The sequence below is a fragment of the Tamandua tetradactyla genome, chromosome 2 (genome assembly GCF_023851605.1).
Source record: "Tamandua tetradactyla isolate mTamTet1 chromosome 2, mTamTet1.pri, whole genome shotgun sequence".
Taxonomy (NCBI): domain Eukaryota; kingdom Metazoa; phylum Chordata; class Mammalia; order Pilosa; family Myrmecophagidae; genus Tamandua; species Tamandua tetradactyla.
In genome coordinates, this window is record NC_135328.1 from 120,113,875 (window position 1) to 120,122,413 (window position 8,539).

The 8,539-nt window shown below is 39.2% G+C and overlaps 1 pseudogene; it reads left to right on the forward strand.

Moving 5' to 3' along the window:
* Positions 1 to 2,981: 2,981 nt before the first annotated feature.
* Positions 2,982 to 3,376, forward strand: LOC143661900 (ribosomal protein eL22-like 1 pseudogene; annotated as a pseudogene).
* Positions 3,377 to 8,539: the final 5,163 nt, after the last annotated feature.

Below are 8,539 nucleotides of genomic sequence, written 5' to 3' on the forward strand. Positions count from 1 at the left end.
TCCCTTCCCCCGAACCCCTGGCAACTGCTGAGCTTTATACTGTCTCTATGGTTTCATCTTTTCCGGAATGTCATATAGTTGGAATCATACAGCATGCATCCTTTTCAGACTGACATCTTTCACTAAGCAATATGCATTTGTTTCCTCCATGAGTTCTTGAAGCTTAATATCTAATTCCTTTTTATCACTGAGTAATATCCCATTGTATGCATGTGCCACAGTTTGTTTATCCATTCACCTATTGAAGGACATCTTGGTTATCTGGCACATTTCTACAAAACCACCCAGTAACTTTTTTTTTGGGGGGGGGTGGCACATGGACTAGGAAATGAAACTAGGTCTCCTTCATGACAGGTGAACATTCTACCACGGAACCACCCATACACCCTTGGCCTGGGAACTTTTTTTGTTTGTTTGTTTTGTTTTGTTTTTTTTAATTTTTTTTATTAATCAAAAAAAAGAAAAGAAATTAACACAACATTTAGAAATCATTCCATTCTACAAATGCACTCAGTAATTCTTAGTATCATCACATAGATGTATGATCATCATTTCTTAGTACATTTGCATCGATTTAGGAAAAGAACTAGCAAAACAGCAGAAAAAGATATAGAATGTTAATATAGAGAAGAGAATTAAAATAATAATACTAATAAAATATATATATATATATATAAAAAGGAAAAAAGAAAAAAACAAAAACAAAAGATACAAACACACAAACAAACAAACAAAAAAACCCATATTTCAGGTGCAGCTTCATTCAGTGTTCCAACCTAGTTACATTACACTTAGGTATTATTGTGCTGTCTATTTTTGAGTTTTTGCATCTAGTCCTGTTGCACAGTCTGTATCCCTTCAGCTCCAATTACCCATTATCTTACCCTGTTTCTAACTCCTGCTGGTCTCTGTTACCAATGATATATTCCAAGCTGATTCTCGAATGTCGGTTCACATCAGTGGGACCTTACAGTATTTGTCCTTTAGTTTTGGGCTAGACTCACTCAGCATAATGTTCTCTAGGTCCATCCATGTTATTACATGCTTCATAAGTTTAGTCTGTCTTAAAGCTGCATAATATTCCATCGTAGGTATATGCCACAGTTTGTTTAGCCACTCGTCTGTTGATGGACATTTTGGCTGTTTCCATCTCTTTGCAATTGTAGATAATGCTGCTATAAACACTGGTGTGCAAATGTCCGTCTGTGTCTTTGCCCTTAAGTCCTTTGAGTAGATACCTAGCAGTGGTATTGCTGGGTCGTAATCCATTCTGCCATTCTATGTCTTTTGATTGGGAAATTCAGTCCATTAACTTTTAGTATTATTACTGTTTGGATAATATTTTCCTCTACCATTTTGGCTTTTGTATTATATATATCATATCTGATTTTCCTTCTTTCTACACTTTACTCCATACCTCTCTCTTCTGTCTTTTCATATCTGACTCTAGTGCTCCCTTTAGTATTTCTTGCAGAGCTGGTCTCTTGGTCACAAATTCTCTCAGTGACTTTTTGTCTATAAATGTTTTAATTTCTCCTTCATTTTTGAAGGACAATTTTGCTGGATATAGGAGTCTTGGTTGGCAGTTTTTCTCTTTTAGTAATTTAAATATATCATCCCACTGTCTTCTAGCTTCCATGGTTTCTGCTGAGAAATCTACACACAGTCTTATTGGGTTTCCCTTGTATGTGACAGATTGTTTTTCTCTTGCTGCTTTCAAGATCCTCTCTTTCTCTTTGACCTCTGACATTCTAACTAGTAAGTGTCTTGGAGAACGCCTATTTGGGTCTATTCTCTTTGGGGTGCGCTGCACTTCTTGGATCTGCAAATTTAGGTCTTTCATAAGAGTTGGGAAATTTTCAGTGATAATTTCTTCCATTAGTTTTTCTCCTCCTTTTCCCTTCTCTTCTCCTTCTGGGACACCCACAACACGTATATTTGTGCGCTTCATATTGTCATTCAGCTCCCTGATCCCCTGCTCAAGTTTTTCCATTCTTTTCCCTATAGTTTCTGTTTCTTTTTGGAATTCAGATGTTCCATCCTCCAGTTCACTAATTGTAGCTTCTGTCTCTTTATATCTACCATTGTAGGTATCCATTGTTTTTTCCATTTTTTCTTCTTTGTCCTTCACTCCCATAAGTTCTGTGATTTGTTTTTTCAGGTTTTCTATTTCTTCTTTTTGTTCAGCCCATGTCTTCTTCATGTCCTCCCTCAATTTATTGATTTGGTTTTTGAAGAGTTTTTCCATTTCTGTTCATATATTCAGCATTAGTTGTCTCAGCTTCTGTATCTCATTTGAACTATTGGTTTGTTCCTTTGACTGGGCCATATCTTCAATTTTCCGAGCGTGATCCATTATTTTCTGCTGGTGTCTGGGCATTTGATCAGATTTCCCTGGGTGTGGGACCCAGCTGGTTGAAAGCTTTTTCTGTGAAATCTCTGGGCTCTGTTTTTCTTTTCCTGCCCCGTAGGTGGTGCTTGTGGCGCTCGTCTGTCTGCACGGCAGTCGGCCCGGGAAACCGCGCGTGGAGGCGGGGGTCGCTGGCCGCTGCGGCTTGGGAGAGTGCCGGTCCTAATTGCCCAGCTGGCCCAAAATGCCAAGCGTGACGGGAGGGCCCCGCTATCCAACGTTCCCAGTCAGACCGGGGAGCCACGTGCATGGAGGGGACCCCAGTCGCCAGCCGCCCCGGCCGGGAAAACGCGCGCCCCTCGGGTATCTCACCGCAGCAGATTCTCCCTGCCCGTTCAGCTGTTCCAGAATGGGATACGCTGTCTTTTTGGTCTCTGTCGTGACTCCGGGAGCTGTTTCGTATTGTTTCTGTTTCTTTAGTTGCTTTTCTGGAGGAGGAACTAAGACCCGCGCGTCTTACTAAGCCGCCATCTTCTCCGGAAGTCCTGGCCTGGGAACTTTTAAACATCATTAAATGAATAGAGTCTTGCTAAATTATAATCATGCTCTCTGATCACGCTCTGTGTTGACTTGACTGGTTATCAAGGAGATGCCACAGAAAGATAAGAAGCCTAAGGAGTCAAGCTGGTGTCAACCTGGAAGTTTAACTTGGATCTTACTCATCCAGTAAAATATGGACTTTTTTATTCTGAACATTTCGAACTGTTTCTATGGGAGAATGTTAATGCCAAGAGGAAAACTGGAAATCTGGGAGATGTAGTTCAAATCAAATGTTTCAAGAATAAAATCACAGTTGTCTCTGACAAACATTTCTCTGAAAGGTGTTTGAAATACCCTATTCAGAAATACCATAAAAAGAACAATCTTCTGGATTGGCTTTGTGTGGATGCATGTGACAAGGAGAATTATGAACTTCTGTACTTCCAGAATAGTCAAGATAAGGGTGGATCTGAGGCTGAAGACTAAGGAAGCATCCCCTCATAGGGCTTTGCTTACTTAATAAAACAAGTACGGTGGACAAGATGAACAAACATTTAGGAATGGACTTTCAATTTACTGGTAAATAAAAATGTACTCTCAGAAATATATAATAGAGGGCAGGCCACAGTGGCTCAGTGGCAGAATTTGCCACAGTGGCTCAGTGGCAGAATTCTCACCTGCCATGCCAGAGACCCGGGTTCAGTTCTTGGTGCCTGCCCATATAAAAAAATAATAATAATACATAATCAAATACAAATGAGGACTTGGTGGCTTCTGATCTAAGCACTTGTCATTTGAGTTAATGAATTTTAAAAAGCAGAATGGCATTTAGGGGGAGACTAGCAAAGATTCTTGGAAAGCATTCCTAGAAGAATCACAGTTAAAGATGGTTTCTGAGTCTCAAGAGTGAAGTCAGCTGGGAAATGGGCCAGGCACCTAAGGGTCCAGTGGCTTTTGTCTTGTAGCTTCCTCCTGTCTATAGCAGCTTTCCCTGGCACAGCTGTGCTTGCAATTCCACCTTAGGGACTCCTTAAAGATGCCTCATGACTCCTGGTATTATCCTTCATGTGAAAACCATGCTGAGAAATGCTAGGCTGTTTTGTTACCATCAGGTTAGGTGGGCCTGGGCCTCTTTTGTAAAATGAGTTACATGGTCTAAAGGATGGCTTTGTTGGTTTCTTCAAACTCTAAGTGGGCTGGTTTGAAACTGTTGCATACCCCCCCAAAAAGCTATGTTCTTTAATCTTCATTCAATATTGCTGGGTGGAATCCTTTTGACTGTTTCCATGGAGATGTGACCCACCCAGTTGTGGGTGGGACCTGTTGACTACATGGTTTCCATGGAGATATGTCTCCACCCATTCAACATGGAGTTGCTTACTAGAGCCCTTTAAGAAGAAACCACTTTGGAAAAAGCTTCAGTGACAACAGAGCCCACAAAGCCAGAGACCTTTGGGGATGCAGAAAGAAAAAGCCCCCGGGGAAGCCACTGAAGAAGCCAGGAGAGAAAGCTAGCAGACGTCATCACCATGTGCTTTCCCAGCTGCAGAGCTGTTCTGGATGGCATTAGCTTATCTTCAGTGAAGGTAACCTCTTGTTGATGTCTTAATTTGTACATTTTTATGGACTTAGAACTGTAAACTTGCAACTTAATAAATTCCCTTTTTAAAAGCTGTTCCATTTCTGGTATATTGCATTCTGGTAGTTTAACAAACTAAAACACTAAACTAAATAATCTTATATGATTCAGTGAGTGGAATCTCATCATGCAACAGTTGATGTCATATGTAAGGAAATAGAAGGCCCAGGAAAGCTAGTTAATTCCTACCAGAGTCAGCTACCAGAAAGTAGTTTTACCTGGATTATGAGAGCAACAGATCTCCCTGCGTCTTAGAGACTTTAAAACATATCCACCACTAGAGAAACCCTTGATACTGTGTCAAACATTAGGGATACCCAAATCAATAGGCCAAGTCCTTGATTTTGAGGCTTGCTCTTATGAAGCTTATTTATGTAGCAGAGAAGCATAGCTTACCTATAGGTATACCTAAGAGTTACTTCTGGAGGACCTCTTTTGTTGCTCAGATGTGGCCTCGCTCTCTCTAAGCCCAACTCTTCAAGTGAAATCATTGCCCTCCCCTCTACATGGGACATGACATCCAGGGGTGAAGGTCTCCCAAGCGACATGGGAGATGACTCCCAAGGATGAGTCTGGCCCTGGCACTGTGGGATCAACAATGCCATCCTGACCAAAAGGGGGAAAAGAAGTTTAACAAATAAGGTATCAGTGGCTGAGAGAGTTCAAATAGAGTCAAGAGGCTACTCTGGCAGTTGCTCTTATGCAAACTTCAGGTAGACATTGCTACCTATCATAATTTGCCAACCCCCAACCAAAGTCATTCCAGCCAATCCTAAAGAACCTCTAGGACAATATATAGGTTCCATGTACTAAGGTAACTTTCCAGAAACCTACAACCTCCAGATGGGTCCCTGGACCAGAAAGTCCTGAAACCTAAGGGGCCCACCCTCTCCAGAACATCACCTAGTTCCATCTCTCTACCCCATATTATTATTATTATTATTATTATTATTATTATTATTATTGACAGCTCCTTCCAACATGAAAAAGTTAGAATGGCCATAGCCCAAATACTCCTAAAGAGTGGAAGAAAGATCAAAGGTGATGGTGGGATTATATAGAGAAGGTAGGGTTTAACAAATGAGTATGATTGCTGAATTATTATATCGATATTTCTTTTAGTCTCCAGTATCTTAGAGCAGCTAGAAGTAAAAACCTAAAATTGTAGAATTGTAACTCATACCAAACTCTGAAATCTGTTCTACAACTAATTGTTGCTCTGTGCTTTGAAATTTATTGCTTTTTAATATATGTTATTTTTCACAAAAAAAGAAAAAAAAGTTGATTGTGCTGATAAAAAAAATATTTATTCCTTCTATCCTCCAATGTTCTGGGGCAACTAGAAGGAAAAATCTGAGATGATGGTATGGTAGCTGTCATTGTCAGGTTCATGTGCCAACTTGGGCCAGGTGGTGGTGCCCATTTGTCCGGTTGGGCAGTGCTGGCCTGTCTGTTGCTATGAGGACATTTCATGGATTTAAATCATGATTACATTGGTTGCATCCACAGCTAATTGCATTTGTAATCAGCCAAGGGGAGTGTCTTCTGCAATGAGTGATCCTTAGTCTAATCACTGGAAGGCTTTTAAGGAGGATTCAGAAGAGACAGTCACTCTTCCTGGTTCAGCTGGCGAGTCACTCCTGTGTAGTTCGTCCAGACCCTTCATTGGAGTTGTCAGCTTCACAACCTGCCAATTATTCACGATCTTTCATTTTGGACTTTTTCATTCCTACAGTTGTCCAGCCAGCCTTTCCTGAGAGTTCATTGAGTAACTTCATCAGAGTTACCAGCTTGCAGCCTGTCTTACAGATCTCGGACTCTAAGTTCCCATGGTTATGTGAGACACTTTCATAAATTTTATATCTATGGCTATTTCCTGCTGATTCTGTTTCTCTAGAGAGCCCTAGCTGATACAGTAGCCCATGACGAACTCTGGGATCTGTCTTGTAACTACTTGTTGAAGAGTGCTTTGAAAACTATGCTTTTTTTCTTTCTTTGCCTATATACAGTTAAAAAAAATTTAAAAAACATATGCCAGATATATATTGTGCTCTTAAAGTAGAATTATTTATTAAGATTTAGAGAATGAATTATTTAGTGACCAAGTAAGTAACAATATAGAAATATTTTCATAACAGAAGGCTTGCCAAGATACAATGAAGAACAATGTCTTATTTGCAAATTTGCAAAGTTCTGAGCTAGTGCACACAGCTTTCATTACTACAATTTTACGATAATTTTGTCACCTTATAGGATAGGCTTCCTCTTTTTTATTCTTTTTAAAGATCACCTTATTTCTCCTTGAAAATTTTTACTCTACTATGTGGATTTTATGTCACGTTCCATAAAAAAAATATTGCTTGGATTTTTATAGGATTTGCATTCAATTAGTAGATTAATTTGGGGAGGATTCACATCTTCATGGCATTATTTTCTTCTCCAAGAACTTGATTTGCTTCTTTTGGGTCCTTAGTAGTAGCATTTAAAATTTTTTCGTATTTTTCAATAAGCTTATTCTTATGTTACTTTTGCAAATGAGGCCTTCATTATATCTTCCAACTAGTTGGTTGATATGTCTATAGAGATATCAATATTGCTAATAGTTTTTATGTGTATTAATTTTGTGATTGTCACCTTACTGAATGCAAAGGTATTCAGTATGTATATATACATATATATACACATACATTTATATTAGATATAAATATCAGATCTCTGTCAGATATGTATATAGACATATATCTATATTGGAATATGACCCAGAAAACATAAGTAACTATTACAAATCAGTAAGGAGAAATGTAAACAACCTGATAGAAAATCCAGCCAAGGATAGAGATGGGGAATACATAAATTAAGAAAATCAAATGGCCAACGAACATATGAAAAGTTGTTCTACCTCATTAGTAATCAGAGAAATGATAATATTTTGAATGCCAATTTAAGAAAGAAACTGTCACTTGGTAACACTAAAATCTACGACATCCGATATTGGCAAGAATTGAGAAAGGGGGAAGCCTCACCTGCTAATGTGGCTATAAAACTTGCTCCATATTTCTCTGCCACCCTCACCCCCCAACACAAACACATCTAGCAGTTCTACTTCTAGGTATAGTCCTTAAAGAAACTTGTGCACCTGTGTGTTTTCACTATACAAAAATGTTGAGTGAAGCATGGTGCGTGACGGTGAAATTTGTCAAAACACCAAATGTCCATTAATACTGGAATGGGTAAATAAACAGAATGTTCTATGGCCACCCAAGATTAGTGAGTTAGATGCATAAGTACTAACATGGATACCTCAAAACAGTGCTGAACATAAAACAAACAGCAGGATTTTGCATTCAGAAGGATACAATTTACGCACATCTAAAAACCACAGAACAGTGTTATTCCCAGGCACGTCTATGGGGAGCAAAGGTATAAAAACGTGAAAAAGAAGAATAACACACCGAATTTGTGATAGCAATTGCATCCAGAGGAAGGGAATGATGAAGGGAGGGGAACTTGACTCTAGGAGCAAAGCAAAGAATAATTGAGCTGTAATACTTCTACTCCTTTTATTCAAAATGACCTGGAACAAAAGTCACAATATGCTAGCACATATTAATTAGGTATTTTAAGTATGCAGGTGTCGTTTGTTGTACCCTGAACAAACTCTCCAAATTTTTAAGACTTTTTTAAACATTGTTTTATTTGGTTGAGCTAAGTTACAAGCTGCCCTCTGCACTACTCCCCCGCCATGTCACTCATGTGTAACCTGTTAGACTGAAGCCACTGAGTTTCCACTCTCCCTGTTCTGTTGCATTGTCCTAATTCCTTCTTACTTAGTTCTTATCGCTGTCAGCAGGTATCCTCCTTAATTGCCTATTATTCATCTGTCCCCCACTTTTCTCATTAGAATGTAAGCTGTATGAGAGCAAGGACCTCCCTTGTCTTTTGTCATGGCTGGATTCTAAGTATGGAGAACAGTGCCTGGTACATAGCAGGGACTCATTTGTTGAATGAAT